Source organism: Pristiophorus japonicus, chromosome 23 (genome assembly GCF_044704955.1).
Source record: "Pristiophorus japonicus isolate sPriJap1 chromosome 23, sPriJap1.hap1, whole genome shotgun sequence".
Classification (NCBI taxonomy): Eukaryota; Metazoa; Chordata; class Chondrichthyes; family Pristiophoridae; genus Pristiophorus; species Pristiophorus japonicus.
In genome coordinates, this window is record NC_091999.1 from 50455287 (window position 1) to 50481761 (window position 26475).

General features: G+C 42.7%; 1 pseudogene; it reads left to right on the plus strand.

The window, feature by feature from the left end:
• The window catches only part of LOC139235536 (Ig heavy chain C region-like), a 65875-nt pseudogene that overhangs the window by 9995 nt on the left and 29405 nt on the right, over positions 1-26475 (plus strand).

Below are 26475 nucleotides of genomic sequence, written 5' to 3' on the forward strand. Positions count from 1 at the left end.
CAAGAGCTCGAGGCGGATACACTTCCCACACACGTAGCGCCCAGAGACACCGGAAGTGTCCCCGAGTTCCCACATGGTACAGGAGGAGCATATCACGTGACCGAGCTCTCCTGCCATGTCTTAACCTTAGATACCCTTAAATTGGTAATAACAATGCTAAAGTTCACTTACTGATATAAAAAAGAAAAGAAAATTTACTCACCAATCACTAGCCAATCACTTACCCCATTGGCTGTGACTTCACTTTTTGATTCCTTTCTACTTCTATTTTGCTTTCTCTCCCGCTGTAGCTGCAGCGGTACGCTGGCTCTCGCTCTCCCGCTGGGCCTTTATAGGTCGCTCCCCTCTCAACAACTGCCGCTGGCTCTCGATCTCCCGCTGGGCCTTTATAGGTCGCTCCCCTCTCAACAACTGCCGCTGGCTCTCGATCTCCCGCTGGGCCTTTTATTGGTCGCTCCCCTCTCACCAACTGCTGTTGGCTCTCGACCTCCCGCTGGGCCTTTTATAGGTCGCTCCCCTCTCAGCAACTGCCGCTGGCTCTCGATCTCCCGCTGGGCTTTTGATAGGTCGCTCCCCTCTCACCAACTGCCGCTCTGCAGTATCTCCACCAAGCCCCCCAGTATCTGATCGGAGCCGATAGTTAAGGCATTTGAACACTTCAGCAGGAATCTCAACCGGACACAAAGAACTTTTCACTTATCCATGAAAGGCATTAAGATCAGAAACAGTGCCGTGTATTACTATGTGCGATGACCCACAGTGAATAAGAATCCCTCGGGCCTCATGCATAAACAGGTCACAGGTCAGCAAATGTGGGCTCTGGAAAAATGCCTGCGATTGAATCCTACAGAGTTTGTTGAGGAAATAAATGTGAAAGTACAACCTGATCCGAGAGGTATTCTTCAGTTAAAGTCATTGCTGTCAGTGTTGGGAAACGTGAAATATCTCTAGCATTTTATTGTACCATCAAATTCAGACATTTCCACTCCAGTAATACACAACCCTGCAGATGTCTCTGATTTCTAACAGGCTCAATCTGTGAAAGTAAAAGTCCTGGGTGATGCAGATCTGACATTTGAGTCTTTCAAAAGTTATCTAATCTCTAAGTCGGCCTCGGGGGCGGGAAAATTCAGAGCTTCTGGGATGCTAATACCACAAGTAGTGACTGATTGAAATCAGCTCTTTACTGGTATCGTATCCCGGTTTTACTATTATCGTGTCCAAGTGGCTTTAAGACTGTAACTATTAATGATGCTGATGAATTGGACGATATTCATTAATACTAGGGCTTGAAATTAATTTGGAATTATTTACTTTTTCACCTTAATTATGGTGAGATCTATATATCTATTGATAGAGACATTGAGGTCGACCGAAAGGTATACAAAGCCAGAAACGCAGTCCGATTGACAGAGACACGGTGCAGGAGTGTGAGACAGATAGAAAGACACACAGGCACTGACTGGGAAGGAAAGAGTTTGGAGGGAGCCATCAGTAATTGGTCCTCAACTGACAGTGATTCGTCCACAGCTGGCGTTGGATTTGAGAGATCATCCAATCCAAGCCCTGAGAAACGCACCTCAGTTTTGAAATAAATGATGACTGCCGCTGATTTGGGTTTGCTCTTTATTATCAGACCAAAAACGGCAACATATTTAAAACATTCAATTATTGTACATCGAAATCTAAACTAGACACCATGTGTTCCCCATGTTCACTACTGATAATAATTGCCATGCTGCCCGGTGAGTCTATGTTTAAAGGGTCAGTTTGTGCTCCATGGGTTATATTTACTATCAGACTTTTAACACATTCTGTATTTTGTTCCAGGAAGGAGTGGCGAAGATTCAGTGTCCCAGCATCCGTCTGAAGTAATGATTCAGGAGGGTCAGACCTTAAAACTGAACGGTAATTACTCAGCAGCGTACACTGCCCCAATTCTCTTCTGGTATGTCCAGTATCCCGGGGAAGTTCCGAGATATTTACTGAACAGATACGGCAAGGGGAATAGGGATCATTCTCCTGATTTCCCAGGACGGTTTTCTGCTGCTTTGGACCAAGACTAGTAAACAGTTCCTTTAAATATATCCGGGGCTCTTGTCTCTGAATCTGCCGTGCATCACTCTGCGCTGACCCCCACACTGCTACACGGGCGCAGTCAGTCCGTACAAAACAAGCAATGGAATTTAATTACCTCTCACTGAATCAGCTCTGAGACCCGGCATTGGGATGTTACAATAGAAATCAAACAATAAAACGAAACGCTCGATAATATATAGCTGGGTAGATAACTAACTAGATAGACCGGCAGATAGCTAAATACACAGTCTCACTCACTCTCTCTCTCTCTCTCTCTCTCTGTCTCTCTCTCTCTCTATCTCTTCACCCAATGATCCCTTCCTCCTTTCTTTGAAATTATCATCAGATGCAGACAAAAGTGTTAATTCATGCTGCGGCGTCTGCAACGTGTTTCACTGCTCAGTAACGGCGTTGTAATGATTAGTTTCGCAGCTGAATGATGAAATAATTGGACACTAGCGCTGTTCCAACCATCACCCGAATTCCAGACTGCAATTACTCCAACAGGTTATCAAGATCGCGAAGTGCATAAAAAAGTTAACTCTGATTATTATTTTAAATGAAACCGCGGAAGTAGAACCTGAGGACGCAAGTTCAAACTATGAAAGGTCAGCTTAGGACTGATGCTGAAAATTCTTCAGACGCAATATGATTTACCTAGTTTCTGTTTTATTCTTTCTTCCCCTCCCCCTTTCAGTGCTCCATAAGAATCTTTTCATTCGGAACAATCGCCAGTTCTGATGAAGGTTCATCTACCTGAAAGGTCAACTCTGTTTCTCTCTCCACAGATGCTGCCTGGCCCTCTGAGATTTCCAGCATTTTATTTTTTATGTCAGATTCTATCATCCGCAGTATTTTGCTTTTGTATTATGATTTACCTCTTGGTGTTCGCGCCATCGCATTCTGCTCAAACCTGCCAGTGACTCTCCATTTTATTGAGGTTAAAGGAGTTATTTTAATTTACCACATCATTGTGTTCAAATCCTTCATGGCTCGCTTCCCGTCTACATCCCCCTTTTATCGGCTATGCTTAGTGGTAATGGTCAGCAAACAGCTCCTTTAATGGGAAGCTCCCGCACAGCTGTCAGAACAACATTAATTGTTTCCTTCACTGCTCTCGCTTTACAAATTGACCCTGTTAAAGAGGTAACATAGACAGATTTTTGAGCGATAAGGGAATAAATGGTCATGGGGAGAGCGCAGGGAAGTGGAGCTGAGTCCATGATCCGATCAGCCATGATCTTGTTGAATGACGCAACAGGCTCAAGGAGCCAGGTGGCCTAATCCTGCTTCTATTTCTTGTGTTCTTATAACATTTGCCACCTAGCTACATACGGAGATATTAGAGCAGATATTTAGGGGTGGAATTCCAGAGTTTAGGGCCGAGGCAGGTGAAGACACGGCGGCTAATTTTGGAGCGATTAAATTGGGATTGCACAAGTGGCCAGAATTGAAGGAGCAGACAGGTCGTGGAGGGTTGTCGGTTTCAACAGTCTGAAATTAATGCAACTGCATCTTAAACCTTTCCTTTCGTTATTAATTATAGGGATATTGATTTCACTGGCATGTCAGCATTTATTGCCCATCCCTTGGTTTCCCCTTGAGAAATTGCTGGTGAGCCATCTGCTTTTCGAACCACTGCAGTTCTGCTCCTTTCAAGCGTTTGATACAACTGGGGGGCATGCAGGGCCATTTCAAAGAGCTAAATCACGTTGAGTATGGGACTGGAATCACTTTTGGGGTAAGGACGGCTGATTTCTTTCCCTGACGGGACATTAGTGTACCCGTTGGGGTTTTTGCCAATGCCGATCACTTTATGGTCACTTTTTCTGATACCAGCCTCTCATTTATTTTTTAAAAATCGGAATTTAAATTCCCAAACTACGCAGGTACCATTTTAATTCGTGCAATAAACTGCTTCGCCCAGGCCTCTGGATTACAAATGGAGTAACATAACGAAAATACCGCTGCAACATTTTTAAGGCGTAATGTTCTCTGCCTCAAACACTATTTGTGGCAAAATGTCCCATGCTCCAACAACTCCCACGCTCGCGTCCATGCATATATTTTTCTGAGCTTCTGTCACTCTCTTGTTAATATGTTGCATTTTATGATCTTTCTTTACCGATTCCCACAAGCAGAGGAATCAGTCTTTTCATCTTCTCTCCAGTAAAGCTACTTTACAACAAAAACTCGATTAGATCGCATAAACTTATTAGCTTCAATCGAAATCTCAAGTCTCCAATCATAAATGCAGTTACAATTGCTAGGTTCGTCTTTGTCCATATCAGTAGTTAAAGCTTCCAACTTTAATATGATTTCTATAAAGGCCATCTTGCTCTACAGATATCAATCTTACAGTGGAACAACCAGCCCAGCAGTAAGAGTACTAGACCAGTAACTCGCAGTTCGTAAGTTCGAAGCTCCCCAAGCCGTGAAACTGATGTAAAATACAGCTGAAAATATGTGAGTTGCCAAAAGGAAAGTAGGATGAAAGCTGACGGATGGTTGTTAAAAACCACAATTGGTTGAATAATATCTTTCATTGTAGGGAATCTGTTCCTCACTTAACCTGCTTCTCTGCTAATACACTCAAGGCGCCAGGGGATTGGCTAGTAAAACCTCGCTGTAGTCATTCACCTCCCAGGAACAAAGAACATTTTGAGCCCTAAAAATTTAGTTGTCCGAGTACAGCAATCACTAAAAGCTAGCGGACTGGACAGCTACACAGGCTCTCGTATGGATTGTTCAGCCACCAAAGAACTCACTTCCGGAGTGGAAGCAAGTCTTTCTCGATTCCAAGGGACTGCCTATGATGATGATGATGATGATGATGATGAACACATTTAACACAGAATTTGACAGATTTTTGATCGATGAGGAAATAAAAGGGTCAGGGGGAGCAGGCAGGGAACTGAGTCCATGATCAAATCAACCATGATCTTATATATTGTGGAGTAGGCTTGTGGGGCCAGGTGGCCTCCTCCTGTTGCTATTTCTTATGTTCTTGTGTAAATCCGTGCTTCGAGTCCGAAGCTCCCCTGTTTACCCTGGCACCGAGAAGAGCAGATACAGGACATTGAAAAACTAACTCCTACAAGACGATGGAAACCTACTTCTGCCGATAGCATCTCCGGCCAAACCCGGAAAAGATTGTCACCTCGGCATTCCACCTTCACACCCATCAAGCATACCAAGCTTTGAAAGGCTCCTTATGTGGAATAGCGGTAAACGATGCCAAAATAAAAACCCTCCTATTTAGGATTCACGCTGGATCACACGCTGTCATATAGACAACATCTCCAGTGCCTTGGCAAGAAACTGAAGAGTAGAATGAACATGATCGAGAAACTCGCCGGAACCACATGAGGATCAGACCCTCAAGCCCTCCCCCTCCCCCCGTACTACAGCACTCGCACTGGTTTACTCTGCAGTGGAGTTCCGCTTTCCGGCTTGGATATCAATTTCGGTTGTTAAATCCGTTGATGTCCAGCTGAATTCTACTATGAGAATAATCACCGGTACGCTTTTATCGACACCAACACCTTGGCTCCCCGTGCTTACAAACATTGCACTACCACACACACGTCGCAAATAATTATTCTCCAGAAAATACATGCTGATACAAAAATATGCTGATCCAGGCAGAATTGAACAATCTGCTACCAACCCGTCTTAAATGTGGAAGGCCATTTTGGGGCACTACCAAAGCCCCTCAACGATCTCCCCTCAGCCTTAACGACCGATGGCCAAATGCCTGGTAGAACTGAAATGGATTCCTTATAGTAAACCCCACAGTACATCCTGTAGAATCTGAACTTCATCACAAAGAGTGCGGGACCATGTAACTGCCTCAGAACTGGTCATGATAGATGCAGCCTCCATCAATATAGGAGAAATATTAATGCAACCCCATCAGGCCACATTGGAGCTACAAAGCAGACTCAGGAGCACATTATTGAGTACTTGGATACTGACATTTGTAATTTGATACTACCTAACGAATTAGAGGAGGCATACGGAGAGAGAGAGAAGCAATGGGAAATCAGATAGAGAAACACTGCGACATTCAGAATTAGAGGGAAAACGATAGGTATTTAGATAGAGAGACACTGAGAGTCAGACAGGGAGAAAAACAGGAGTGATCAGATAGAGAGACACGGAGACAGTCAGACAGGGAGAAGATCAGGCGTAGTCAGATAGTAAGACATTGAGGTAATCTGACAATGAGACAGAAACAGTGGGTGATCATACAGAGAGAAACTGAAACAGTCAGGCACAGACAGTAACAGGGTGTAATCATAGAGCGAGAGACATTGACATAGTCAGACACACAGAGAACAGGGACTAATCAGAGAGGGCAACAATGTGACAATCAGACAGAGATAGAGAGAGAGAGGAGTAATCAGATAGAGACACGCTGAGGCAGTTAGATTCAGAGAGCCAGTCGCAAATATTAATCAGATAGGGAGACACTGAAATAGCCAGACAGAGAGTGAGAAGCAGGGAGTAATGAGATAGAGATATACTGCGACAGTCATACAGAGATAGAAACAAGGGGCAATCATATAGAATCTCACTGAGACACAGTCGGACAGAGAGCGAGAGAGACGCAGGATGTATTCAGGTAGAGAGACATTGAGACATACAGAAAGAGAGAGAGAGAGAGAGAGAACGAGAGAGAAATAGAGAGAGAGAAATAGAGAGAGAGAGAAAGACAGAGAAATAGAGAGAGAGAGATAGAGTGAGAGAGATAGAGAGAGAGAGATAGAGAGAGAGAAATAGAGAGAGAGAGAGAGAAAGAGAGAGAGGTAGAGAGAGAGAGAGAGAGAGAGAAGCAAGGGATAATCTGATAGATATACACTGGGAATGGCAGACATAGAAAGAGACTCTGAGATACAGACAGAGAGAGAAAAACGGGTTAATCAGATGGATTGTAACTGAGACAGTCAAACAGCGTGAAGCACGGAGTAATCAGTTAGAGAGACTCTGACACTGTGAGCCCGAATGATAAACAGGGATAATCAAATAGAGAAATACTGAGACAGACAGACACAGAGAGACACAGTAGTAAATTAGATAGGTTTACAGCCAATCATAGAAATATAGAAAATAGTTGCAAGATTAGACCATTCGGCCCTTCGAGCCTGCACCGCCATTCAATACGATTATGACTGATCATTCCCTCAGTACCCTTTTCCTGCTTTCTATCCATACCCCTTGATCCCCTTAACCGGAAGGGCCATATCGAACTCCCTGTTGAATATATCCAATGAACTGGCATCAACAACTCTCTGCGGCAGGGAATTCCATCGTTTAATAACTCTCTGAGTGAAGAAGTTTTTCCTAAATGGCTTACCCGTTATCCTAAGACTACGTCCCCTGGTTCCGGTCTTCCCCAACATTGGGAACATTCTTCCTGCATCTTAGCTGTACAGTACCGTCAAAATCTTATACGTTTCTATGAGATCCCCTCCCATCCTCCTAAAGTCCAGTGAATAAAGGCCCAGTTGATCTTGTCTCTTCTCGTATGACATTAATGACAGAAGGAGGCGTTAATTGAATAGAGAAACACCGAGACAGTCAGACACAGATAGAGAGAAACAGGGGTTAATCAGATAGTGAGACAGTGAGTCAGGCCGAGAGGGAGAAGCAGGTAATATTCAGATAGAGAGATATTTTGACAGAGAGAGAGAGAAAAATGGTCAATCAGAAAGATAGGTACTGTGGTAACAGACACAGAGAGAGAGAAGGAGGGAGTATTCAGAAAGAAACGCTGAGACTGTCAGACACAGAGAGAAAAACAGATGAATCAAATGGAGTGAAACTGCGACAGACAGAGATAAAATCAGGGAGTGATCAGATTGTGAGACTCTGAGACAAAAAGACCGGAAGACAAACAGTGTTAATCATACATAGATATACTGAGACAGACAGGTAGACAGACGAGCAGCGGTAAATTAGATAGTGACACTGAGAGAATCAGATACTACGAGACAGAACCAGGGGTTAATCGAATAGAGATATTGAGATAATCAGACAGAGAGAGGGAGAACAGGGGAAATCAGACAAATACATTTCGCTACAGTCAGGAGGATAGAGAAACAGGAGGTAATCAGATAGAGGCAGTGAGACAGTCAGACAGAGAGGGTGAAGCAGGTAATATTCAGATAGAAAGATATTTTGACAGACAGACAGAAAGAGAAACAGGGGATAATGAGAAAGTGAGGTACTGAGGTAACAGACACACAGAAAGAGAAGGATGGAGTATTTAGATAGGGACACTGATAGTGTCAGACACAAAGAGAAAAACAGATTAATCAAATGGAATGAAACGGCACAGTCAGGGAGATAAAATCAGGCACTGATCAGATATGGAGACTCTGAGACAGAAAGACCGAAAGACAAACAACGTTAATCATATAGAGAGATACTGAGACCGAATTACAGAGAGAGAAACAGGGGTAAATTAGATAGAGTGAGACTCAGACAATCAGATACTACGAGACAGAAGCAGACGTTAATCGAATAGAGATACATTGAGACAATCAGGCAGAGAGATAGAGAGAACAGGGGTAATCAGATGAAGAAATTTCGATACAGTCAGGAAGATAGAGAAACAGGGGTAATCAGATGGAGACAGTGAGACAGTCAGACAGAAAGGGAGAAGCAGGTATTATTCAGATAGAGATACATTTTGACAGACAGACAGAGAGAGAAATAGGGGTAATCAGACAGAAAGAAAGACAGAGGCTGTCAGACAGAGAGATAACAGGAATTCGTCAGGTAGGAAGACAATGAGGCAACAGACAGTGAAAGAGAAATACGGGTAATCTGATCGATATACACTGATGTAGTCTGAAACAGAGAGATCACAGATGTTAATCAGAAATTGAGACAGACAGACAGAGAGAGAGAGAGATAGAGAGAGAGAGAGAGAGAGAGAGAGAGAGAGAGACAGAGAGAGAGAGAGAGTGAGTGAGAGAGAGAGAAGCATGGGGTAAACAGATGGATAGACATTGAAACACATAGACGGGGAAAGAGAGAGGGGTTAATCAGATAAATAAATACTGGGACAGTCAGAAAGAGAGCAACGTAGGGTAAGCAGATAGAGAGACACTGAGATAATCAGACAGAGGGAGTGAAACAGGAGGTAATCAGATCGACAGACACTGAGACAGTCAGAGAGAGCGAATGAGATAAGGGGTAATCAGACAGAGAGACAGTGAGAAAGTCAGGAGTGAAAAAAACAGGGCGTGATCAGATAGATAGACAACGATAATTCAGAAATAGGGAGAAAACAGGGTTTAAACTGATAGAGAGACATTGAGAAAATCAGGCACAGGGTAAAGCAGGGCTTATGAGATACTGAGCGAGATAGAGAGATAGAGAGACCGCTATGGAGAGAGACAGAGATAGAAAGAGGTATATAGATAGAGAGATACAGGTATAGATTTAGAGAGAGGGAGAGAAGAGAGAGAGAGAGAGAGAGAGAGAGAGAGAGAGAGAGAGAGAGAGAGAGAGAGAGAGAGAGAGAGAGAGAGAGAGAGAGAGACGGGGATAGATAAAGCATAAGACAGACACAGGGATAAAGAGATACAGAGTGATTCAGAGAAACAGAGAGAAAGAGAAAGGGAGAGCGAGAGTTGAAGGGAGAGATAGAGAGAAAGTCAGACTGTCAGAGATACAGATATGTATAGACATATATATATATATAGAGAGATACAAATTATACAGAGGTAAAGAAATCGAGAGAGATAAAGTGAGACTGTAAGGGGATAAAATACCATCACTAAAGTGGGAGTGGACAGACGGACAGATGGTCACTAAAGTGGCTACTGAAGGTAGTGAATTGATCTAACACATGGTCTAGATTGTAGGCCTTATCAGTATTAGGAGGTTCTGAGGAATCAGGAGTTCCTCTGTCTTACGGTAGGGATTATAATATATATTAAATTGACCGGTTGTATGAAAAACTCACTTATGTATGTACAGCACGCTTATACTCTCGCTTTTTATGGGTTTTCAGTCGCGGAAACAGCAAATTGTGCTTCACAATAAAGACTGAGGGAAACATACATTCAGTACAGAATAACACATCCATCAAAGTCAGTGGAGAATTAACAGTTTGAAACAAGATTGGACAGCCTCTCAATCTCATGAGATTCTTAAGGGAACTCGAACATTTTCACTAGAATTCTCTTGGGAACAGGATAAGAAAGTATGTATTTGGGAACAAGATAGCAAATCCTGGGAAGCAATTTCAATTCACACTTCATGAGGAATTGAGGCAAATTTGACACCACAGAATAACACATTCCAGAAGAGTGACATGTGATGCAAGATGGAGAGGTGGGGAAGCACTACTCAGAGCCAGTCTGACAAGGGTCGACACATCAATGTAAGTTCGTTGATAGCAGTATGCCAATCGATATTTTTTTTAAGACGGGCGCACACCTCTAAAATTGTAGAAGTGTGTTTGCAAAACCTCTGTTCTGGGAAGGTCCATCCATGAAAACTTCCCCTGCATGCTTGAATACAAACCAGTTGAAACGAAGTTTCGTCTGAGTGATTCTGTGGTCGCTATACGGGCGGGTAGGTGTCGATTCCTTACATCAGGGAGTCCACCTTGAGTAAGAGAAGTTTTCCTTCTACAGCAACAGAGACAATGATACAAAGAGGTTGAGAGATACAGCGATTGAGCAAGCGGTACAGGGAGCGAGAAAAAGAGATAAAGAAAGAGAGAGCGAGAAAGATACATAGATAGATAGACTGATACAGAGATACAGAGAGAGATAGAGAGATGGAAAGAGAGAGATAGAGAGAGAAAGAGAAAGGTACATAGATAGAGAGACTGATACAGAGATAATGAGAGACAGAGAGCAATGTAAAGAGAGACAGAGAGAGAGAGAGAGAGAGAGAGATTCATGATTGTGCTTCTTGATAAAGATCTTCACTCCAAACTCAGTATCATGATTTCAATCCTGTCTTCTGACGCTGATTCGTCCTGTTTTTTTGAATGGACAATGAAAGGTTGACAATGTTATAAAACCCATCAGCACCTGTCAGTATGTGCTAGAAGCTTTGTTTTCCACTTATGGTTTGCAGAGATCTGTTCCCGAGGTGCCATTCAGGTATTTGTTTCCAGTTGCTCTCCTGTTTACACTGAGGGTAGGCTTTGCGCAATGCATTGAGCTGTGTGTATGTGTTACTGGCATTTATGAAATTGCAAGTGTGGGTCCAGCCTCCATTGCTTGAGTGTTGTTTATTCTGATAACATGATGCCTTTTACTTGCTTATGTTCCTTATCAAGTCCAGTGAGGAAATAGTGTCCGTGTTTCAGGACCCACCGAGTAACACCTTGGGTGACGGGCAAAGTTTCACTTTGAAGTGTAATTATGCGACATCACCTCCTCACCCTTCATTTTTTCTCATGCATTCAGCAGCCAGAGGCAAATCCGCAATAAATACTGCAAAGCTCGATCTGGAAATAATGTAACTGCCTTTGGGAAGTGTCTGCTGTAGTTACATTAGACAATGCCATAGGAACGGTTCCTTTAAACATTCAATATTGCCAGGTGTCTGACAGCGTCATTTATTACTGTTCACTTGCTCTGTGCACAATGTGCATGGTTGAAAGCCGGCTTTTCCCATCTGTCAAGCTCCAACTTGACAGATCCTCCACATCTCAGCAGCCAGCACATTCGCATGGGCAAGATTGCAAATGTCCTGAAAACTTGAAGCTGATAAAAGCAGGTGCAAAGCCTTCTTTTATAGGCATAAGAGTTTTAAATCATGAAACTCATAGAAAAATAAAATTTAAAATACATTTTTTGTTAAAAGCCCTGCCCACTGAGGTAAGTTTATTTTAAACCGGAAATAAAAAAAACTTTTTTTTAAATTGGAAAGATTTTTTTATTGGACAAAAATAGCTTTAATTTAAATAAATATAAAATATGTGGTGTATTTTTTCTTTTTTTTCTTTTTGTTTTGATGTTTGGCGGGTGTGTTTCTCAATCAAAATAACCGGAAATCCAACTTATAGAGTTCCCGTTATTTTAAATGAGAAAATATTGTACCTTGATTGGCTGCCCAGGGCCATGTGATTCCAGCTCAAGCTTATGGACGTTGAGACGTGCACGCCTCTGCTGCACAGCGTGGAGGCCTTAGGCCTGAATTGATGGTAGTCGCAGCAATTGCAGGTAGTTGTGCAACTTTTAAAATTTTTTAGTCGATCGCCTTCGGGAAGACCTCGACTGGGATTTCTAGGCCATTGTTAAACATAGAAACATAGAAACATAGAAAATAGGTGCAGGAGTAGGCCATTCGGCCCTCCAACCTGCACCGCCATTCAATGAGTTCATGGCTGAATATTCAACTTCAGGACCCCATTCCTGCTTTCTCGCCATACCCCTTGATCCCCCTCGTAGTAAGGACCTCATATTACTCCTTTTTGAATATATTTAGTGAATTGGCCTCAACAACTTTCTGTGGTAGAGAATTCCAAAGGTTCACCACTCTCTGGGTGAAGAAGTTCCTCTGCATCTCGGTCCTAAATGGCTTACCCCTTATCCTTAGACTGTGACCTTTGGTTCTGGACTTCCCCAACATTGGGAACATTCTTCCTGCATCTAACCTGTCTAACCCCGTCAGAATTTTAAATGTTTCCATGAGGTCCCCTCTCATTCTTCTGAACTCCAGTGAATACAAGCCCAGTTGATCCAGTCTTTCTTGATAGGACAGTCCCGCCATCCCGGGAATCAGTCTGGTGAACCTTCGCTGCACTCCCTCAATAGCAAGAATGTCCTTCCTCAGGTTAGGAGACCAAAACTGTACACAATACTCCAGGTGTGGCCTCACCAATGCCCTGTACAACTGTAGCAACACCTCCCTGCCCCTGTAATCAAATCCCCTTGCTATGAAGGCCAAGATGCCATTTGCTTTCTTAACCGCCTGCTGCACCTGCATGCCAACCTTCAATGACTGATGTACCATGACACCCTGGTCTCTTTGCACCTGCCCTTTTCCTAATCTGTCACCATTCAGATAATAGTCTGTCTCTCTGTTTTTACCACCAAAGTGGATAACCTCACATTTATCCACATTATACTTCATCTGCCATGCATTTGCCCACTCACCTAACCTATCCAAGTCGCTCTGCAGCCTCACAGCATCCTCCTCGCAGCTCACACTGCCACCCAACTTAGTGATATCCGCAAATTTGGAGATACTACATTTAATCCCCTCATCTAAATCATTAATGTACAGTGTAAACAGCTGGGGCCCCAGCAAAGAACCTTGCGGTACCCCACTAGTCACTGCCTGCCATTCTGAAAAGTACCCATTTACTCCTACTCTTTGCTTCCTGTCTGACAACCAGTTCTCAATCCATGTCAGTACATTACCCCCAATCCCATGTGCTCTAACTTTGCACATCAATCTCTTGTGTGGGACCTTGTCGAACGCCTTCTGAAAGTCCAAATATACCACATCAACTGGTTTTCCCTTATCCACTCTACTGGAAACATCCTCAAAAAATTTCAGAAGATTTGTCAAGCATGATTTCCCTTTCACAAATCCATGCTGACTTGGACCTATCATGTCACCTCTTTCCAAATGCACTGCTATGATATCCTTAATAATTGATTCCATCATTTTACCCACTTCCGATATCAGGCTGACCGGTCTATAATTCCCTGTTTTCTCTCTCCCTCCTTTTTTAAAAAGTGGGGTTACATTGGCTACCCTCCACTCCATAGGAACTGATCCAGAGTAAATGGAATGTTGGTAAATGACTGTCAACGCATCCACTATTTCCAAGGCCACCTCCTTAAGTACTCTGGGATGCAGTCCATCAGGCCCTGGGGAATGTAAAGATTGCAGTTGCGACTGTGTTTGCTGACAGACATTTCGATGTATCACATGGTCGAGACCGTGGCTGTGACTGTATCAAAACCTAATGTGCAGCGTCAGGAAAACATTGTGCCAATTTGGAACAGTAATAGGAGGGCAGACCTTCCAATGATGAAGTTTCTTCTTGAGAACTTAACTTTGGTATTTTTTGCCCAGGAGCGCACACTTTAATAGGTTTAAAGTCCATGTTAAGAAAATACACAAAGGAATTTATTACACATTTGTTCGTGTTCCTTTGTGAACTTTACTGACCTGACGATTTGCCAGATCATTTTGCATTATCCTTTGATTTCCACAGGGTTAAAATGGAGAAGGAAGTGGCCTCGTGTCAGACCGAGAGATTAAATCTTGAGTAGAGTGGGCCTATATTCTCTGGAGTTTAGAGGAATTAGGTGATCCCATTGAAACGGGGACAATTTTAACAGGGCTTGGCAGCGTCGATGATAAGAGGATGATTACCCGCGCTGGAAATTCTAGGACTAGGGGTGATAGACCCAGCATAACTGGTCGGCCATTTAGGACGGAGATGAGGAGGGATTACTTACTCAGAGGATGGTGAATATTTGAAATTTTTATCTTCCCGGGGGCTGCGGAGGCTCAGTCGTTGTATATTCGAGGCAGAGCTCAATAGACTTTTGGGCTCAAAACGAATATGGGAATGGGAAGTGGAGATGATGTACTAGTTCAGCCATGACCTTATTGACCAGCAAATGAGGCTGGAAGGGCCACATGACCTACACCTGCACATATTTCTTACGTTCTTATGTTCTTAAGGGGAAAATAGTCACGGACGAAGGGGACAGTCTTGAAGGGAGCGGTAGTGCAAAGCTGGCAATAGCGAATCGGCTGCACATTTTACAAGGCCGACAAAGACCAATGTCATGACAGAATGTCAGGCCGAAGAAAAGAAAGACACCAATATATAATCCGAGTAGTAATTGAAGCCGACTCTTAAAGCTTTTCTAGTTTACTAAATTTACAATTCGATTGCAAAAATATTTTGCCGCATGCTTTAACTTCTCCCTAAATTTTTTCTGTGTCACTGTATAAATACACGTGTTGGTGCAGCAACTTCGGAGCTGGAGCATGTTTCTACTTTCCTGGCGAATGAAATTGGGTTCATTGAAATTGGAACCTGCGAAATAAGATCCGTTTGTAATTTTCACATACAAGAAATCTACAACATACGTCATCCATAACAGGATTAAACTGCCCGAGACGGTGAAGAGTAAAATGATGGACTTTCTCCGGCTTTCCATCTCTGGGTCACTCTCGTTCTTTCCATTGATGTGGGTCCGGAGCCTCCTGCGGGCTCTGTTGGCTGCTACAATGTGTCTGACGGTCAGAGCATTCAGCAGCAAGATCAGGAAGAATGGGAGGCCTGTATTGAAAAGACGAGCAAACCAATCATACGCTATCCACACGAGTGAAGTGTAGAAGGTTGATTTAATATTTCAAAACTACGGGAACTTGTTGATTATATAGAGCGGTTCGTATATAAAGTATCAAGGAACGCTTTTTAAACAGCTCATTAAACAGACCGTTCCTATAACCACAGCCGCTGTTTTCTCGGTGCAATAATTTGTTTTCAGCTTCTGGCAACAAATGGCTACAAATCGATCAAAGGTGAAAGCGACCGTTAACCAGACCGAACTCTCCGTGGCTGCATAAATTACCACAGGACTAAGAGTACACGCCGGGGTCAGGGACAAAAAACTACCTGGAAAATAAATGCCACAAATCCGATTGAATATCACAGCTGTGATAATGACCAGAAGATCCGTCACCGCTATGGACACAAGGTACCGAGTGGTACATCTGGAGAGACCGCACCTTCCTTGGGACAGGATCACAATTGCCACTAAATTAACTGAGACTAAGAAGAAAGTTAACATTGGGAAGCTACCAGTCAAAGTCTCAGCAAACACATAAGTGTGACAGTTATTCTGTGACATTTTGAGACTTCATCCAACCACAGCAGAACACCGTTTACAAAAGATACCCCAAAAATTATTAGTGCGTTTCCAGTGTCACCTGTATCTCGACATTTTTCCCGATAATTAGTTGTCAACTGTAGGATACAGTATAATGTAACAGGAAAGTAACTTAAAATACAATCGTCAGTATTAATAAGTTGGTATTATGAGAATCTATTATTTGATAGAGCCGACCACGGTTTAGATGAGACCATTGGGATACTACAAGAGAATACTCAGTAAGCAGGAGGATTCATGTTAATGCAATTTAAGGAGCATCAAAGGGTATGTGTAAGATTTCTCGCTTGTTTGGAGCTAACACGCCTCCAAACTGTTCTCGATTTTGTTGACTTCTGATCTTTATAACCAAACAAACTCTATATATTCTACATAAACACAACTATAACCCCTGCGAGACTGGAGTGTCTATGGTGCCACATTTCCATTTACAGGTGATGTGGCACATGACAACAGAAACACGACATGAGAATAATCACAGAATTGATAGGTTCAGAGCGACTGATCTCACATCTAGGTGCATTAATCGGCGAAAGCTCACGGAGCGAAATTGCCCTGCACCCTGATTGGGGTGGTAACCAGCTGGGGTTGGGACATCCTGCGCCCAGTATGGAAGTCCCGCCCCGGTTGCAGAATTTGGCTTATTGCCGCTCAAATGAAGTGGAGTGCAAACTCGCGCGTTCCACTTATTTTAGTGGCGGTACCAGCTGCGCTAACAGGGTGAGTAGTGCAGTGCTACACAGATGCTCCACATAACGCTGCTGCGGTTTAATGCCCCTACCCTTCGCCTAAAGGGGAGGGCCTCTGTGCACTTTTCACGCCTCTGGTGGTCTCCACTAAACAACCAGGACTGCGTGGTACCGGCCCTGCAGCCCGGCACCCAAAAGAGAATAACGGGCTCCACGATGGTGGCTAGGACCATGAGAACATAAGAACATAAAAAATAGGAACAGAAGTAGGTTATACGGCCCCTCGAGCCTGCATTGTCATTCAATAAGTTCATGGCTCATCTGATGATGGACTCAACTCCACATCCCCACCCGCTCCCCATAACCCCTTAGCCCCTTATCGTTTAAGAAACTGTCTATTTCTGACTTACAATTATTCACTATCCCAGCTTCCACAGCTCCCTGAGGCAGCGAAGTCCATAGATTTACAACCCTCTGAGAGAATAAATTCCTCCTCATCTTTGTTTTAAATGGGCGGCCCCTTATTCTAAGATCATACCCCCTAGTTCTAGTCTCCCCCATCAGTGGAAACAGTCTCTCTCCATGCATTTTGTCAAACACGATCATAATCTTATACGTTTCGATAAGATCACCTCTCCTTCTTTTGAACTCCATAGAATATAGGGCCAACCTTCTCAGCCTTTCCTCATAAATCAACTCCAGAATTCTCGGAAGCAACCTAGTGAAACTTCTCTGAACTGCCTGCAAAGCAATGATACCCTTGCGTATATATGGAAACCAAATCTGCACACAGTGTTCCAGGGGAGGCCTCACCAAAACGTTTTTATAGCTGTAGCAAGCCTTCCCTGTCTTTATACTCCATCCCCTTTGCAATAAAGCCCAAGATACCATTGGCCTTACTGATCACTTGCTGTACCTGCGTACTATCCTTTTGTATTTAATGTTCAATTACGCCCAGGTCCCGCAGTACTGCGGCACTTTGCAATCTTTTGCCATTCAAATAATGACTTGCTCTTTGATTTTTTTATGCCAAACTGTCTCACACTTTCGAACATTTTACTCCATCTGCCAAATTTTTTGCCCACTCACTTCGCAGTTCAATGTTCTTTTGCAGATTTTTTGTATCCCACTCACACATTTGTTTTCCTCTCATCTTTTTATCGTCAGCAAACGTGGCTACGTAACACTCAGTCCTTTCTTTCAAGTCATTAATATAGATTGTAAATAGTTGGGGTCCCAGCCTGATCCCTGCGGCACCCCACTAGTTACTGGTTGCCAACCAGAGAATGAACCATTCATCCCGACACTCTGTTCTCTGCTGGTTAGCCAATCCTCTTTACATGTCACAACCAAGTGAACTTTATTTTGTGCAGTACCCTTTGACCATGCCAGAGGGGGACATGTAGTGCTAACCCGAGAGTTGTCAAAACGAGGAAGATGATGTCGCCGGGCTCTGGCGACATTACCTTTAACTTCTTGCTGCAGCGCGCGCCAGCCTTGCGGGAAGCGTTCTCCAAATTCCCGTGCAATTTACCAGGAGCCAGGAGTGTCCCCCACCCCTTGCGAAAATTGTCTTTTGCCCCGTTGGCACCCCTGGAGGCACTAACGGGCCTCTAGAAATGGGCAATTTGGCCCCATCAGTTATCCTTTTGCACTCCGTGCTGAGAATTATCCTGGGTTGATCCATAGTTCTTATAAACCGGTGGGTATCCTACTCGTAAGTGTAGAAGTATGACATACTTGCATGTTCTGTCAATATTAATAAAGTAAAAAAGTTCGAGAATATGTGTGGTTATAGATTTTCGATATATATATGCAGATAGAGAAATGGGAGGGGGAATGTGTGCGCGAATGCTCTGTTCAAGAGATGATGGATCATTATACTTTATCAAGAGTGTAGCATTGGCTGCGTTTCATTTCGATTTACTTCAATGTTTAACACAAACAGCGATCATTATAATGGGCAAAGTCGATGAAAATAGATTGGTGTGCAAAAGGGGCTGGGATTGCCTGCGACACACTTTTTGCCTGGCAGCAAAAGTAGGAATTCACCCCAGTCCTACAATACTGATTCAGTATTATTATTCCTAGTTAAATAGAAACCGTTACTGAATTTGAGGAAAATAGTTGGTTGAAGATTTGGCGATTTTTTATAGTGTAAAGTGAGCAGCTGTGTAACATCAAACTAAAGTGCTATAACGCCCTTTATGCTGGAATTGTGTAAGTAAATAGTTAGCAGTTTCTATTAATGTAATTAAATAAATTCGCACAAACATTTGCCAACATGTAAAAATGGAAAGTCACTTTCCTTTAGTCACCAAGAGCAAGCAAAAATATGTTTAGCATATTATTATTCAAGATTGCAATCGATAGATTTTTGCATATTGGAGGTATCAAGGGATATGGTGATAGTACGGGAAGGTCGAGTTGAAGTCGAAGATCAGTGCTGTCCCTGTGATTTTGAAGCAATGGCCTCATTTACGCCAGGCCGGCAATTCGGGTCACCAAACGGGTGTCCCGATGCTGCTCCTGGGTTGAGATCTCCCAATATCCGGACGCTACATGTCACGTGAATTTCCTGTTCATCACTCTTTCTATCTCAATTTTTTCTCAAAGATTTGTGTCACACTCAAGTAGATGCGAACATATTTAAATGGAAATTTCATGCAGCTTATTCTTTTATATCAAATGTTCATCTATCACTAAAATATTATAGCTTCTCTTTGCAACTAAATATAATATTTACAAGACAAAAACAACAAACTTATTTATAGTTTATTTAATTACGCGTGGCTACTAATGTACACTTTTTAAATAAATCTTAGCCAAAACTTGTTTTGTTCTACTGGCCTACGACTTGGCCCTGTGCCCAACGCTCACCCTAATGACCGTTTCAAGACCTGTTCCAGATTCCCCGATGAATGTCGACCCCTCTGACTCCCTCAACGTTCATTATGTCTTAAACACTGGTCCTATGATCCATGTTAAATTCTAATTCTGTCTACTCAGCCTTAACGATTTTCTTGTCAAAGCCATCACTCCTCGGTTATCTAGCCCGGTTTTATGCTGAACGCGCAAGCAGCATGTCTTCCATCCCGTCTTCCTTGCTCATCCACTTCTGGCCATCAGGAGTGTCTCAGAATCGAGCATCGCGAAATTACCCATTAACACTAAGCAGCCATACCTGAACAACGTTCTATCCAGTAAATAAACTATTCACCTTATTTGATAGTGATACTGACTCTCTCAATTAATAATTATTGTATAAATTAAACATAATCACTTAAGTTAACTTACTCGATAAATGTAATCATTGATTGAATAATTGATTTAACAGCCTCACTTTTTAAAAATTCTATCCGATACATGTGATCGTTCTCGTCTGATATCTACATTGGTTTACAAATGTAGTCTGTATTCAGTTTATATTCAGTCTTTCATTATCAGCAACGCAATCATTTCTGCTAGGAAACCCACTAGAAGCCGACGAAAGATCCGATTTAAAGGCCAAAATTAGCGCATTATGAGAAATAACAATCAAAAGTGGGTAACAAAAATGAACCAAAACCCTCTGAAATGAAACTGCAAATGTTGCAGCTCTGAAAATAAACCACTGAGATGGAAATGCACAACAACTCAATCAGCATCTATAAAGAACACAGAAAGAACCTGGCTTCGGTTACAGGCCCTTCACCAGAAATGATAAATTCCTCACCAATGACCTACACATCAACCCTTACATGTCGAATGTTCCTTACAACCGGGGACCCATCTGTTACTCATGTGCAACTTTTCAATGTTGTCTTTTCATGCACACTGTACGACAACGAAAATATTGAAGATTGCAATCCCCAATAATAGAAGCAACTAATTAAATGGGGATAAACCCCGAGATTTTATCTCTAGTGGAATAGAAAATAAAAGCCAAGAGATAATAATGAAACTATATAATACAAGAAATTGCATTTATATTGCGAATTTAACGTAGTAAAGCGTCCCAAGACGCTTCACAGGAGTATCATACTGAGCCAAATATACGGAACGATAACCAAATGCTTGATCAGAGAGATAGGTTTAAGGAGCGTCTTTCATGACGAGAGAGAGATAGCACGGTTCGAGAGAGAATTCCAAAGCTTAACGACTAGGGAGCTGAAGGCATGGCCACCAATGGTGGAATGAAGAACATTGGGGACGGGGGATAGGCCAAAATTGAAGGAATGCATTCATGATCAAAGATGGTAGGGCTGAAGGAGGTTACAAAGTCTGGAGGTGTGGTGCAATGGAAGGATTTGGCCAACGGTGAGAACGTTCAAATCAAAGCGTTGTTCGACCAGGAACTCGTGTAGGTCAGCAAGCACAGGGCATGATGGATGAAACTGATGGTTGGAGTTAGTATACGGAAAGCATGGTTAACGAGATTTAGTTAAGAATACGGTATAAAGTATTGCAGTATAGGAAGGATAGTGAGGCAATAGAGAGAGAAAATCACGCGATGCTGATTGGCATGATGGTATACAAATATCAATAAATCTTCCAAAATTGTTTTTTTATTGATTTGAACCCTAATTATGGGATGATGTGATAGAAATGTTTCAAATTATGAAAAGATAAGACAAGGGAGCGAGAAACAGACTGCTTGCATTGATTGAGATATGTAGAACGTGGAACACAAAAGGTCGATCCCAACTGAGCAGCTTGGTGTTGGTGCTGGAAATGAAAATCGACCAGCTTCCATAAGGACAAGTGATCAGCGATGCCAGTTTTAGGTAATAGCTGCAAATTGCAATCCTACCTCAATATTGAAAGTCAGGGCCGAAGATATCATCTCAGGTGTTAGACACTGAATGTCAGGCACTGCGTATACCAGGCGATATATACACCTGGATATTGTAAATTGCCTCCGTCCTTAGCAACACGGGAATATAAAAATCAGAAGGAACACTGGGGTGAAATTAGTGACGGGCTGTAGCGAATAGGCCACCTGTTATATGCTCAATCGTAATTTCTTCTCCTTCGATGTCAATGGGCAGATAACCGGGAGAATTGTAAAACTGTTAAGTGATTACCTCTACCATGAAAGACCAATTTCACCCATAATCATTTCAAGCAGGCACATCTTCACTTCAAGAGGTAGTGTAAAGCGGCTGATAATGAACCTGCAGCTCGTTTTATGGCCGCAATTTCGCCTACCTCAGTGGCTCCGTACAGGTTCCGATCTCGCTGCTGGCTCCAGCCAGTTATGTCGATAAGATTATCCATTGATTAAGCTTGTTAAGCCCGCCCAGAGCATTGCTCGGGCGGTTTGAAGGAAGGGGGCCTGATGACGTCATTTGGAGACGCGTCATCAGACGGTTTCCTGAAAGGGTCCTTTTCGAAATTGAATTTAATAGTTGTGCTCTGAGTGTTCCACAGTATTGAATTGCTACAAACAGTGACACGCACTGCAGAAAGATGCACGGCTTCACCCAGGCTCTCTTATGCAGCACAGAGAGACGTTTTCGTTACTTACTATGGGCAGGGGCGACCTCCCCAGGAATCCAAATCAACACGGTTGCACATTGCAGTGGAATCAAAGGCAGTGATATCGTCAGCAGGACCAGCCTGCAGTGGTGCAAATCTTTCCATGATCTAAGTGGATCACAACCTTTATTGCAAAGCCATTCTCAACCTTATCCTGCTGTGCCACTCACCACAGCCCCATCACTTCCTGCACATTCTTACGCACATCAACTTTCCTTGCACATCCACCTATCCCTCTCTATCTACATTATAACTTCTCCATCTCGCTAGCCACGCCCCATACTCACCCTCATCCTGTTGCAATTATACCAACTAACAACACACAAGGGTAGGCATGTGTAGTTTAGCCAATGATCATACAAGCTTTCTGTTAATGTGCTGTCAAACATTGACACCTTTAATTTCATCACTTTGTGTTCTTGGACAGATTTATGCGCATCTTCAGATGTGATGCTATGAGCTGTGTGAATGTTGAAACATAACGGTACCCCCCGCAATGGCAACTAGTGTGAAAGCTGTGGCTTGGGCACTGTAACGACGCTGTATGATGTTCTTTTGGAGTGGTGTCAAATGGCGCATTATGTGACAGGCAGGATGTACAGCGTCTGCTGAAGTAAATCATGGTCAGGCCATCCTTCCCGTCCTGGTCAGCAATATGGCCGAGTTCTGATGCCCTCTCTCCTGTGCAGCATCAGTTGATTACGGAGAAGGATGTTGTTGTTGGTGCTGCTAGTGTTAATTGTGATTATGGTGCTGGCGCTAATCGTGATGGGATTCAGAGGAGCAAGGTGAGAAAGCTTAAATTGCCAAAGGCTAATGTAATACATGGCAAGTGACCTTGAGAGGACAGAAGTGATCTATCAATGGTGAGAGATTGTTCCGAATGTGAAACCTCCAATGAGAGATTGTTCCTAGGACGTGCAACGTCCACAAAGTTCAATGTGCCTCCCAAACCCAGTAAGCAAGACGTTTTAATCTTGAAATACAAACAGCTGTGAGATGGGAGTATTACAACATATTTGTAGCTAACAGGTAAAGAAATGAATTCATGGTAACAGATCGCCCGATGTCCTGCTTCCCGAGCCGTGTGAATCTCATTGAAAACCTGGCAAAATGGGAAGTTCAGCTCAACATTATTTTTAATAAACTCTTAACAAGGTCACAATGACCTAAATTGCCTCGCCTGCTGCAGCGTGGCGGGTCTGCTGAGAGTTTACAGACCGGACATCTGGGAAAGTAGCATGGTGCTCGGTCCCAACCCACTGTCAATGTTTTTATTTTGATAGCTGACTCTCCACCGATCCCGCCCTCTGAGCGCTGGGAAAACTCCAGCATCCCAATTTGTATTTCTATTGAAGTCACACAATACAAGGTGTACTAAAACAAAATAATGTGTCGGTAGACAATACAAGGTGTACTCACACAATATAAGCACTACTCACACAATACAAGGTGAAATCACACAATACAATGTATCCTCACAAAATACATGGTGTACTGACACAACAGAAGATGCATAAACTGACAATGCAAGTTGCAGTCACACATTACAATGGATTCTCACACAATACATGATGTACTCACACAATAGAAGCTGTACTCACACAATAGATAATATATTCACACAATACAAGATGTACTCGCACAATATAAGATGTGCTAACACAATACAATGTCTACTTATACAATACAATGTGTACTCACCTGCTTTAAAGTGTACTGCCACAATACAATATATATTCACACAATACAAGATGTACTCACACAATACAAGGTGTACTCACACAATACAAGATGTACTCTCACAATACAAGATGTACTCGTTCAATAAAATGTGTACTCACACAATACAATGTGTACTCAAATATTCCAATTTATTCTCACACAATAAAACGTGAACTGGCAGATTACGGGATGTACTCACACAATACAAGGTGTATTCACATAATGCAAAGTGTAATCACACAATACAAGCTGTACACTAACAATACAAGGGTAATCACATTACAAGTTGTAATCACACAATACAAGGTGTAATCACACAATACAAGGTCTATTCACAATACAAGATGTAATCACACAATTCAAGGTGTATTCACAATACAAGGTGTAATCACACAATACAAGGTGTAATCACACAATACAAGATGTATTCACACGATACAAGGTTTACTCACATGATACAAGGCATACGCACAAAATGCGAGGTGTACTCACAAAGTGCAAAGTGCTCACAAAATACAAAATGTACTCACGAAATACAAGGTTTACTCACACAGTACAACGTGTACGAACACAATTCAAGATGTACTCATGCAACTCTGATTGTCCTCGCAAAATACAAGGTGTGTACACACAATACAATGTGTAGAAACATAGAAACCAGAGAAAATAGGTGCAGGAGCAGCCCATTCGGAACTTCGAGACTGCACCACCATTCAATATGATCAGGGCTGATAATGCAATTTCAGTACCCCATTACTGCCTTCTCTCCATACCCACTGATCCCTTTAGCCGTAATGGCCAAATCTAACTCCCTTTTGAATATATCCAACGAACTGGTCTCAAAAGCTTTCTGTGGTAGAGAATTCCATAGGTTCACGATATTCTGGGTGAAAAAGCTTCTCCTCATCACGGTCCTATATGGCTTACCCCTTTTCATTAGACTGTGACACCTGGTTCTGGACTTCCCCAACATCGGGAACAAAGTTCGTGCATCCGACCTGACCAATCTCGTCAGAATTTTATATACTTCGATGACATTCCCTCTCATTCTCCTAAATTCCAGTGAATATAAGCCAATTGATCCAACCTTTCTTCATATGTCAGTGCTGCCATCCCGGGAATCAGTCCGGTTAACCTTCGCTTCACACCCTCAAAAGCAAGAAAGTCCTTCCTCAGATTAGGAGACAAAACTGCACACAATACTCAGGGTGTGGTCTCACCAAGGCCCTGTACAACTGCAGCAAGACCGTCCTGCTCCCATACTCAAATCCTCATGCTATGAAGGCCAACATGCCATTTGTTTTCTTTACTGTCTGCTGTACATGCCTGCCTATTTTAATGACTGAGGTACCATGATGCCCAGGTTTCGTTGCACCTCCCCTTTTACAAATATTTCACGATTCAGATAATAATTTGCCTTCCTATGTTTGCCACCAAAGTGGATAAGCTCACACTTCTCCATATTTTACTCAATCTGCCATGCATTTTTCCACTCACTTATCCGGCGAATTCAACCTGCAGCCTCTTAGTATCCTCCTCACAGCTCACACTGCCACCCAGCTTAGTGTTATCTGCAAAGTTGGAGATATTACCTTCAATTCCTTCGTCTAAATCATTAATATATATTGTAAATAGTTGGGGTCCCAGCACTGAAACTTGCGGTATCCCACTACCCCTCAAAATTAAACCCTTTGTCTTTCTCTACTGAATTCTAAACTTCTTCCAGTCCTCAGGTTTGCTACTTTTTCTGGCCAATTTATGTGCCTCTTCCTTGGATTTAACAATATCCACAATTCCCCGTGTTAACCACGGCTGAGCCTTCATCCCCGTTTTATTTTAATGCCAGACAGGGATGTACAATTGTTGTAGTTCATCCATGTGATCTTTAAATGTCTGCCATTGCCTATCTACCATCAACCCTTTAAGTATCATTCGCCACTCTATCCTAGCCAATTCATGTCTCATACCATCGAACTTACCTTTCTTTAAGTTCAGGACCCTAGACTCTGGATTAACTGTGACATTATCCTTCTTAATGAAGAATTATACCATATTATGGTCACTCTTCCCCTCGCATGACAAGATTGCTAATTAATCCTTCCTCATTACACAAGACCCAGTCTAGGATGGACTGCTCTTTAGTTGATTCATCGACATATTGGTATAGAAAACCATCCCAAATACACTCCAGGAAATCCTCCTCCACAGTACTGCTACCAGTTTGGTTACCCAGTCCATATGTAGATTTAAGTCATCAATGATAACTGCTGTACCTGTATTGCACGCATCCCTAATTTCCTGTTTCTTGCCATCCTAACGCTCACTACTACTGTTTGGTGGTCTGTACATAATTACCGAAAACATTTTCTGACCTTTGGTGTTTCGCAGCTCTATCCATATAGATTCCACATCACTCAAGGTAATGTCCTGCCTTACTATTGTGTTAATCTCCTCTTTAATCAGTAACGCTACCCCACCTGCTTTTCCTTTCTGTCTATCCTTCCTGAATATTGAATACCAATGGATGTTGTGTTCCCAGCCCTGGTTACCCTGGA